Source organism: Eptatretus burgeri, chromosome 1, assembly GCF_056783735.1.
Source record: "Eptatretus burgeri isolate ZD-2024b chromosome 1, Ebu_testis_v1, whole genome shotgun sequence".
NCBI lineage: Eukaryota > Metazoa > Chordata > Myxini > Myxiniformes > Myxinidae > Eptatretus > Eptatretus burgeri.
This window is the reverse complement of record NC_140961.1, coordinates 39,531,577-39,541,576: the sequence shown is the minus strand read 5'-3', so window position 1 is coordinate 39,541,576 and position 10,000 is coordinate 39,531,577. Positions and strand designations below refer to the sequence as shown.

Here is a 10,000-nt window from a genome sequence, read left to right as displayed (position 1 = left end):
AAGGTAATGGCAAACTACCCAGCGTAACCCTCATCAAGAAACTGCTTCGGCAACACCAACACTCTCTGAAGAAGCCGAACTGTTAGAGCCTGTTAGCTGCTAAAGCTCGAAAGAGCCAGTTATATTGATGATCATAATGGTGATCATGATTATGATGATAAGGAAAATGACCACGTCATTTCAAACAAAATATCAACTTTTACTTCCTTGGGTAAGAAATGACCATTCCTTCGAACATGACCATGTCAGGGCTGGTAAAATGGCGACAAAGAAAACGATCTGTGACATATTTATTGCTGCGGCAGAACATTTTGAATGACCGTAATATACAGGTGACCTTTCGTTGTGCATTCTCAAAGCAGAACAACCGATTTCAACCTCCTCAACATTGGCGAGCCGAGTCGATATGGGTCGACCACTATGCCATTGCAGACAGGTGGGTGGTCTCTCGGTCTTCTACCGCCTCCTTTCTTGTCATGATAAACAAACTGGCTATGCCACAAGCCTCGAGACATGGTTTTCTCAGAAGAGGTGAACTGTTTTGAAACAAGAGAGATGGGAGTAATCAGAATAGTCAATGTGCCAATCGTCGGCTAGCAGCAGGGTGACCGGGCACCCAGAATCGTACACGTGAACATAGTCATGAGTGATATCAAATGATTAAATACCAATTCAAGTCGAACTCACATGACTTCTAAAACAGAGCGCTGGCGAATGCCTCGAACCGCTTTGTCCACAAAAATCTACATGTTACACCAAAGATTGCCACTCATTTCTAACATGATTCGGTTAACAGTGTTAAAGGTCCTGGGTTGTGGGTGGCAGACAACTGCCCACTTCTGTCCCCCTTCCCTCCCCAATTCTTCCTCTCTCTCTCTCTCTCTCTCTCTCTCTCTCTCTCTCTCTCTCTCTCTCTCTCTCTCTCTCTCTCTCTCTCTCTCTCTCTCTCTCTCTCTCTCTCTCTCTCTCTCTCTCTCTCTCTCTCTCTCTCTCTCTCTCTCTCTCTCTCTCTCTCTCTCTCTCTCTCTCTCTCTCTCTCTCTCTCTCTCTCTCTCTCTCTCTCTCTCTCTCTCTCTCTCTCTCTCTCTCTCTCTCTCTCTCTCTATAGCTAAGATTAATCAGTAACACGTCGAAACAGTCAAACATCCGGCACTACAAATTGCTCATCGCAGAAGCGAAACTCGATCCCAGATGGAAAAACAAAACAAAAATATCTTCAATTAGCTGCTTGTGGTCTCAGGGATAAGAACTGGTCAAATTGCTTTAAATGCGTACACATTGTACGTGCCTAAGGGAAGGAGAGACCATTCTGTCATAAGGACATAGCGTGCTGTCCTGGACGCAAACCCACAGCAGTTTGCATTGCACGGAGCGGCGTCCATATGCCATGCAGGTGTGTTTCGACAGTAATCTATGAAAGTAAAAGCAAGCTGGCTGTCCACTCTGTTCACCAAACTTCAGACATGGTTTATGAAAGTGTAATGCATCCCATCAAATGGACACAAAATGTCTGGAAGGCCTATTTCAGCTGTACACGTGAAGACGGTTTACCTACCTGAAGATGGTTTACGTGAACTCAATAAGAAATTAGCCAAGAAATTTCTCGGCATGAGTTTATGAATGGCTTTTTGTGTATATCAAGTCGAGGCTCGTGGAAGAGCTGGAATTGGTGCACTGAGCGGATCAGGACACAACAGGACAAAAGTAAAAGTTGGGCGGGGGGGGCACCAATAGCAGAGTTGAAGGCCAAGATAGAGGCAGCATTGGACAAACACTGGGTGTGGGGAGGAATTGAGGGGGAAGGAGAGGATGCACAGGGTGAAAAAGATGGATACAGAAGGAAACTCTTTGGAAATGGATACGCAAGATGGATACAGAAGGAAATTTGGGAAAACTGGAAATTTGGAAAGAGGAAGGATTGGGGTAAGGGTTCACGAGGGTAGAAAAGATCATGGTTTTGGATCAGGGATGATCTGAGATGATTGTGAAGAGCTCTCTTCAAGACTTGGAGGGAAGAATGGGATTGAAGAGAATGTGGAAGTTGGTTCCATAGGAGGGAGAAAAGAGAAACGAATGAGGGGAGGCAAGCAGTGATCTGCCTTTAGGTAGTTTTACTGGAAGGGGGCTAATGGTAGAATATGTGCCCTGGAGAAACCTGGGGGTGTGGGGGGGGGGGGCAAAGCATGGAAAGAGCAGAGGGTGCAAGACCAGAAAGGAGGCGGTAGAAGACAGAGACCAACCACCTATCTGCAATGGCATAATGATAGACCCATATAGACTCAGCTTCATCAGGGGAGATTCCGATCATCTTAAAGGCCTTGGTTTCCATGGTGTCAAGCTGAGCAAGGTGTGAAGCAGGGGAGCCAGCCCAGAAGGGAAAGCAGTACTCCATCAAGCTGCGGATGAAGGTCTTGTCGGTGGATAGGAGTTCATATGTACTAAGGACTTTCTACGACAGAGGATGCCCAGTTGGCGGCTGTTTTTTGAGGCCAACTTTGAAATGTGGTTTGCCAAAGAAAGATCATGGCTGATAGTGAGATCGAGGAGTTTGAATGACTGAATTTTCGGCTTTGAATGTAAATTCTTGCCTCACAGCTGACACTACACGTGAAAAGGCTGAATGCCAAAACTCCGTGTTTGCTCCTAAATCTTGTGTCCAAAACCCATCGCTTTCTGTGCCCACCTTAACAATGTCACACCAAGCTGTTCCTGGACTCTGTATCCTTGTCTTCCGACAAGGTGGAGATCTTGCTGTCAAACCTCGACTCAGATTCTGCAACCGGTCCAGACGGCATCAGCTCATGTGTCCTAAAAACCTGCTCTGATGCTCTTGCTCACCCTCTCTCTGTTCTATTCACCCTCTCATTTGCTCAAGGTCATCTGACAATTGCTTGAAAATCAGCAAAAATTACCGATCTGCATAAAAAAGGTACAAAAACAGATCCCTGCATCTACAGACCAATCAGCCTTCTCCCGATCATCAGCAAGGTTATGGAATCCATCATCGCTTCAGACATGAAATCCTTCCTCTTCTCCAATGGCTTGATTTCCGATCATCAGTTTGGTTCAGACCAGGTCACTCTACCCTGGATATGCTGCTTCTGCTCTCCCAATAATGGATGGATCCTCAATGCCAGACAGGAAACCCGAGCCGTATCCCTGGACATATCACATGCTTTTGATACGGTCTGGAAATCTGCCCTGCTCACCAAACTCTCTACCTATGGTATCTAAGGCCATCTCCACTCATGGCTCGCAGACTTCCTCACCTGTCGCAGTCAACGTGTGGCCCTAAATGGAGATCTGTCCAGGATGGAGTCCCTCAAGGCAGTGTTCTGGGTCCTGGGCATTTTCTGGTTTTCATTAATGATCTCTCTGACTCTCTGGAAAATCCTCTTTATCTCTTTGCTGATGACACCCCCCCCCCCATCTGCCATTCCATTTGTCATCGTTCAGATTGGCAAGCAGCAGCCTCTTCACTCTCTGCTGATCTGGATAAAATCACAAACTGGTCCAACACATGGAACATGTCTTTCAATCCTGACAAATCTCACACTCTCTCAGAAAGGACCGTCTGGAACCCACCCCCCCCCCCAACTCCAATCTACTTGATCAACAATACTTTTGAAGAAGTACTTTCATTCAAGCTTCCGGATCTCACCATCTGCCATGATCTTTCCTGGGAAAGCCACATTTCTAAGCTGGCTTCCAAAGCCAGTCACCGACTGGACATCCTCCATCGTGCAAAGTCCTTCCTTGGCACACTTGAGCTCCTGACCACATACAAAGCTTTCGTCTGCATTCTGATGGAGTACTGCTCTCCCCTCTGGGCTGGTGCTCCCACCAATCACCTTCCTGTGGAAATCACCTTTCTCTGTCATTCTATCATGCTGTGGAAACCAAGGCATTTCGGATCATTGGTATCTCCTGCGATGAAGCCGAGTCTTTGGGTCTCACCATAGGCAGGTCGGTGGTCTTTTTCCTCTTTTTCCCACCTTTGGAACAAACTCCCAAACTCTCTTCAATCCCACTCTTCCCTCCAAGTCTTCAAAACAGCCGTTCACAACCACCTCTTATCTTCCCCCATCCAAAACCACGATCTTTTCTACTCCCGTCAATCCACCCCAAACCCACCCCCTTCAAATTCCCCGATTTCCTTCCTGAAAGTCCCTGTAGTGTAAGGACCTGAAAGTCCCTGTAGTGTCCATCTTGTTTACATCATGTACCTCACCCCATCCCTCTCCCTTCCACAGATCTACTCATGTCTCTGTTCCCTACTGTTTTGTCTTTCCCTCTCCCGGCCCTCTTGTCTCCTGCTTCCCTCGTTGTATGTTCTGTGTGTTTGTTCTCATACGAGCCTCAACATTGAATCCCCCCCCAAAAAAACCATGCTTTGCGGGGTGTGGTTAATTATAAATGAACAGGTAATGTGTCTATCATGGGAATGCTGGGAAAGCAGAATAGACATGTTGGGACAGCCAACTACTCTGTGACGTTCCTTAAGATACTGGCCAAGCATGTGCGGAAGCTGACCCCGAGAGGAAAATTGGGAAAGGTGGAAAGTGGAGAGGAATGTATTCTGCTATTTGGAAAAGTTACAATTTTCAAAATGGAGATATGAATTCAACGATCGAGTTAAATGTTGCATTTTGACTTTTTAACTTAAAAGAAATCAGAATTCATCTGGGACGTGAGCCTATCGTGCACAACGGGACGCGTCACACTGCAGGCCCTTTGTTTAATTGAGCAAATTATTTCTGAGCAGAGCCATCAAACCATCGTCAGTTCATGTTGCCGTGCAGAATGTAATGAGAGAAACGAAAAATTGTCATCGTTTACCCCAATTTCAAATGAAGCATTTCCTGCTTTAACACGCCATGCTGAAAATCAAAATGGTGGCAAGTGAGTCAACATAATCGTGTCTTCAGGACTTCCTGCTTGTTTTGGCATCACAGAGTCGAAGGACGTGAAAGCACAGAATGAGTCGCAGGCTTGCGAGACTCACCACTTCAGTCAACAACACAAACTTGAAGCTTGTCGAGGATCTAATTTTGAGCCAATCAAAGATTTTCTGTTTTCCATAATCAGATCAGGAATTAACATGTTTTTTTGGTCTTGGTGACAAGTTCGTTGGTCCAGGTAAAATTTGAATCAACCTCGTAACTACCAACGTGGACTTCGAAGCATAAGTTACCCGGCTTGATATCATCATCAATCGTCATCGTGTACCATGCTCTGTGCATAGCGTTGGTGCTGTCAAAACAATTACTAGGTTGCAATCCTGGACAGGGTGCCACTCCGACTGAGGAAGTCAGGGAAAAAATTTGTAATTTGTTGGCGGTGCCGGCAATAGCTCCCTTAATCTTCACAAAGGACACCGCAGGATCTTTAAAGTCCACCAACCAAATCCCGTTTCACGCCCATCCGAGGGACTGCACACATACTGATGAATGACCGTGCATGTGATACGCCAAGATGACAGATTATAACTTGGCTGATTCAAACCAAGGTTGGACAGCTTAGAGGCGAGTGTGTGTACCTCTCGGCCATCCTGCCAGCCCTGTCATTGGTATACTAAATGTATTACTAAATTCTAAAGCAATAGTACAAGGTTCCACAAAGTTACCTTTAAAATTATTGGATCGTGTTCATTTTGATAAGGTTATCACACCGTGGGCTGACAGGTATGCCTGGGTGTTGGCTTAATGGTTAGGGTGGTGGGCTTGAGATCCTTGCGTCCTGAGTTTAAATCCTGCTGGGCTGTTGAATTAATTCCAGGTGGGGTTGACTCAGCCTGTCATCCCTCTGAGGTGAGAAGAACCAGCTTGCTGGAATGATCGAGCCATTTGAGTATCCTGTGTCGGAGTGGTGACCCATCCAAGATTGTGTCCAATAGCCCAGGAAACTGCTTTGGCAGCACCGACGCTCTGCACAGAGTACGGTCCCAATGGAATGGAATGGGCGGATAGATGGTCATCAGCAGCATCGTCATGCCCTCAGCCGATGATACTTAACTGCCTTGCAGCCTTGTACTGAATACGAAGAAGTAGAATATCGCACCGCGAATAACCTTGTATTATTAGTTTCCTGCCGGTTTCACTGGAGGGGACTGTAGGTTTGCTGTCTATCTGACCGTCTGTCACTCCTTTGGTTTTTTGAGACTTTTTCCCACACCCTTCCACATATTCAAATGAAACTTGGTACATGGCTTTATTATGATAAATTTAGAAATCGTACATGGCTTTATCTATCTATAATTCCAGCAATGTGTGTGTGCGTGTGTGTGTGTGTGTGTGTGTGTGTGTGTGTGTGTGTGAGTGTGACCGCTGTTTCTCGACAACCACTGGTCCGATCTCATTGAAACTTGCCAGCTATATTGCTGGGGACCTGATGATGTGCCTGTTCAAGGTTTGATATTAATCGGACAAGTGGTTCCCAAGTTATGGCCATTTATTTACCAAACCAATGACAGGACACAGTGCTATGACATCACGAATGACGTCACAATTATTTTTTTATTATTTTTTATTTATTTTTGCACGTACGGCCACACACGTATGGCCACGCACATGAGAGCGAAGGAACGGCCTGTGTGGTTGTTGTTTCTGGCACACGGTTTGAAAGTTTTTTTTTTGCACGTACGGCCACGTGAGAGCGAAGGAACGGCCTGTGTGGTTGTTGTTTCTGGCACGCGGTTTGAAAGTTTTTATTTTTTTTTTTGCATATACGGCCACACACGTACGGGCACGCACTAGTCATGTTAAATTTCGTTACAGAACAACTTTGAGTTTCAGGTCATTTTGTCAATTTTTCAGAGTTACGTCCTTTTAAACTTAGTAAATATCACATCAGGAAGGGACATGTATTGCAAAGTAATTATATTATTAAGACTACATTCTATGAGGACTAAAACATTGCTGCTCAAGCCACTTTAAAAGTTTGCCTAAACGACTTGTGAACTTTGGTTTTTTAATTAAATCACTCAACTTTCACCCACACTCAAAACCACAGAAATGTACTCATTCAGACTATGAGTGTTCCTCCTTGTCATCTAGATCATTATCATCACAATCATCGATGTACCAGACTTGAGAGCGTCAGTGATGCCGAAGCAGTTTCTTGGCAAAGGTTGTGCCGGGTGGTTTGCCATTGCCTTCTCAGCAGTCAGTCCATTGTCATGGCAGGTATTTATAATTTGTTCTTGGTTATCCCATCAAAAATAAAACAACTTCAATTTTTTGTTGTTTTTTTGAAACAAAAGCACTGCTCTATTTTTTTTTTTGTCATTGTTGGCTCACGTTCTCTTCCAGATAGACACCGTGGCATCTCCAACGTGCACCGACGATGACAGGTGCTCCAGTTGAACGTCCATCCGAGGGACTGCACACCCATTGTTAAAATCAACCTGCCGGTGAAACACAGGGATGACAGTTTATAACTCGGTCGGGATTCAAACCAAGAGCAGACAGCTCTTAGTTAAGTGCCCATGCTAAGTGTGCATAGGTTCTGTAGGCTACCCTACCAGCCCTTGTCATCCACAAATACCAGCAAATACTTTCTCACTCTTACTCTTACCAAAATAATAAAAACAAAAAAAATACTCCTACTATAATTAATTTTTTTAAGAAGTAAAACCGCTCTTACTTTTTTTTTTTCTTCTTTTTTTGTTTTCCTCCTAGAAATCGCCTGACTTCAGCTAATGAAATAACTTAATTACATTTCAGCGAATGGCCATTTTCATCAAAGTATTTCCATCAAGGAACTTTACTGTTATGTCTGCCATCTAATATTCGAACAAAAACGAGCATAAAAAAAATCCTGCTTCACAAGGACGCTCCAAATATCTGTTATGACCTAATTATAATTCTGCAATCAGAACGTCATGCTCACGATCAGTTAATGTCACAGTAAATCATCGAAAACAGTGAATTGTAAAATGAGGACAAAGTCCGTTTCCCACTCCCCCACCCCTCTGCTTTCCTCCGAGAAGCAGCACAAGTATGAAAATTATAGCCTTGTTGGCGAACAGTTAAAGGAACGCTCTGCAGTTTGCCAGGGTGTGCCGAGTACACCCTGTACTGCTATTCCGGTCATGATGCCCTTTCTCTTTTGCACTAGCCAACAGTAAGCAGCTTGGAACAAAGCGTGCTCAGTTTCACATGCCAATCCCACACTCCTAACCCCTGCTGGACTCTTGCCAGATAGAAAGATTACCCTGTTTTCCAGGCCTCACGCGCTCCTCCCCCCACTCCACGTCCTCCACATTCTCCCTGAAAAGCATAGCTCCACATGTTATAATCATTTCCTTCAGGACCATAAAAGCTCTTTGTTTGGGAATCAAATACAAGCAACAGATTACTTCCAAAACACAGCCATTCCACCTGGATTCATTTGCCTTTTTTCTTCCCAACAAGCTGTTTGCAAATGTTGTGCTAATGTTTTGGTAGCGGTGTGCACAAACCTCTTTCAAACAGGCCTTGGGGAAATGATTTTTTTTTTTAATTTTTTAGAATATATTTTGGGATTTGGATTGGCCAAGTTCACACAGACGATGAAGGAATGCTCTATTTATTTATTTTTTTGTCTGTCCAATTTTTGTCCATCAAACCCCATCCAATCACAGGAAGTGATGCCACATATTTCACACTGGCCATAATACGGGTTGACTTGCTCGTGTGAATCACACAAATTAAAATCGATTATGAGAATGTGAACTTGCAAGGTTTTTATTTTATTATTTTGCTTTCCATAGCCTATCCATCCATCCATCCATCCATTGGGACCATACTCTGAGAAGAGCGTTGGTGCTGCCAAAGCAGTCTCTTTGGCTATTGGGCACAATCCTGGATGGGTCGCCACTCCGACACAGGATACCAGCATGCTGGCACTCATTTTGCCGACATTGGAAGGATGACAGGCAGAGTCAAACCCACCTGGTATTAATTCAAGCAGCACCGAGCAGGATTCAAACTCAGGACCCTAGAATCCCAAGCCCACCATCCGAGGCATTAAGCCAACACCAGGCATTTCGCCCGGCAGATGCAGATAATTAATATCATCCGTGCCGTCTGACATAATTCACACAGCAATCACAGCAATCCATGTAGAATATAATAACCATTCCAATTATATAGCACACAGGCCACCATGAGTTTTCCACGTACAGTACAGTACAGCACAATATAGGAAAAGGGTTGCTTTGCAAGTACACTCCACATACCAAGTAAATACGATTTGCAGCTTAGCAAGAGATGGGTGGCCACCCCAGGGCGTAGCTTGGTGGAAGGGCAGAGCATAGAGGGGAGGGGGTGCACACAATGGAGGATTTCAGCAATTTAAATACGAATTAATTACATTCAACAATTAAATTAGGCAGATTGCAAGAAAAAAAACAACTAAGTAAAATGGCACTCGGTAGAGCGCATACCTCCGCCAGGCTGAATAGTTCACATTTTGTATCTCACTGACAGATTGGATCTGCATCCGGACCTTAACCAAAATATAATCACCTTGTTTTTGGCATCCACCCAACTCATCCACCTAGTTTTGGCATAATCAATCAACAACTTTTTGAAATATCAGGCTATGCGTCATTTTTGGCCCCATTTCTCAATGGTGAAGAATCACTTTTAAAATTCTAGTATCTAGATCTGGATCTTCACCAAAATCGAAACAATTTGTCCTTGTCACACACCCAACCTGTTGCCCACCGAGTTTCGTCTGAATCCGTCCACAATGTTTTGAAATATGCTCACAGTAAATCAGACAGGCAAACAGGGTGTGAATGCATAACCTTCGGTCCACCTTCGGTGGCAGAGGTAAAAATCAATGGCTAATAACAAAAAATCCTGGTGACCAAAAGGACGATCAGGTAATCCCTCTGCTTTGGTGGAAAGCTTTTGTCAAACTTCACGAGAATCGGCGATACAAAATTTCACGAGCGGGATCTTTTATTCAATTTGAAGACACCGAGGAGATCTTTAACATACACCAACTAGAG

The 10,000-nt window shown here is 44.5% G+C and overlaps 2 long non-coding RNA genes across 6 annotated transcripts in view; one reads left to right on the top strand and one right to left on the bottom strand.

Annotated features, from left to right (window-relative positions):
• Nucleotides 1-8,229, top strand: part of LOC147034301 (uncharacterized) — a 42,881-nt gene extending 34,652 nt beyond the window's left edge. For both annotated transcript variants that reach the window (XR_015057875.1, XR_015057866.1), the window contains exons 2-3: nt 7,056-7,184; nt 7,311-8,229. This is a non-coding gene — a long non-coding RNA (uncharacterized LOC147034301). The remainder of the gene's footprint in view (nt 1-7,055; nt 7,185-7,310) is intronic.
• Nucleotides 1-10,000, bottom strand: part of LOC147034300 (uncharacterized) — a 13,146-nt gene that overhangs the window by 527 nt on the left and 2,619 nt on the right. For 2 of the 4 annotated variants that reach the window (XR_015057880.1, XR_015057881.1), the window contains 2 exons: nt 8,215-10,000; nt 7,299-7,405 (listed from right to left, as the gene is read on the bottom strand). The exon at nt 8,215-10,000 is cut by the window's right edge and continues 1,538 nt beyond it. This is a non-coding gene — a long non-coding RNA (uncharacterized LOC147034300). The remainder of the gene's footprint in view (nt 1-7,298; nt 7,406-8,214) is intronic. The other 2 variants (XR_015057882.1, XR_015057884.1) reach the window with 2 other exon arrangements.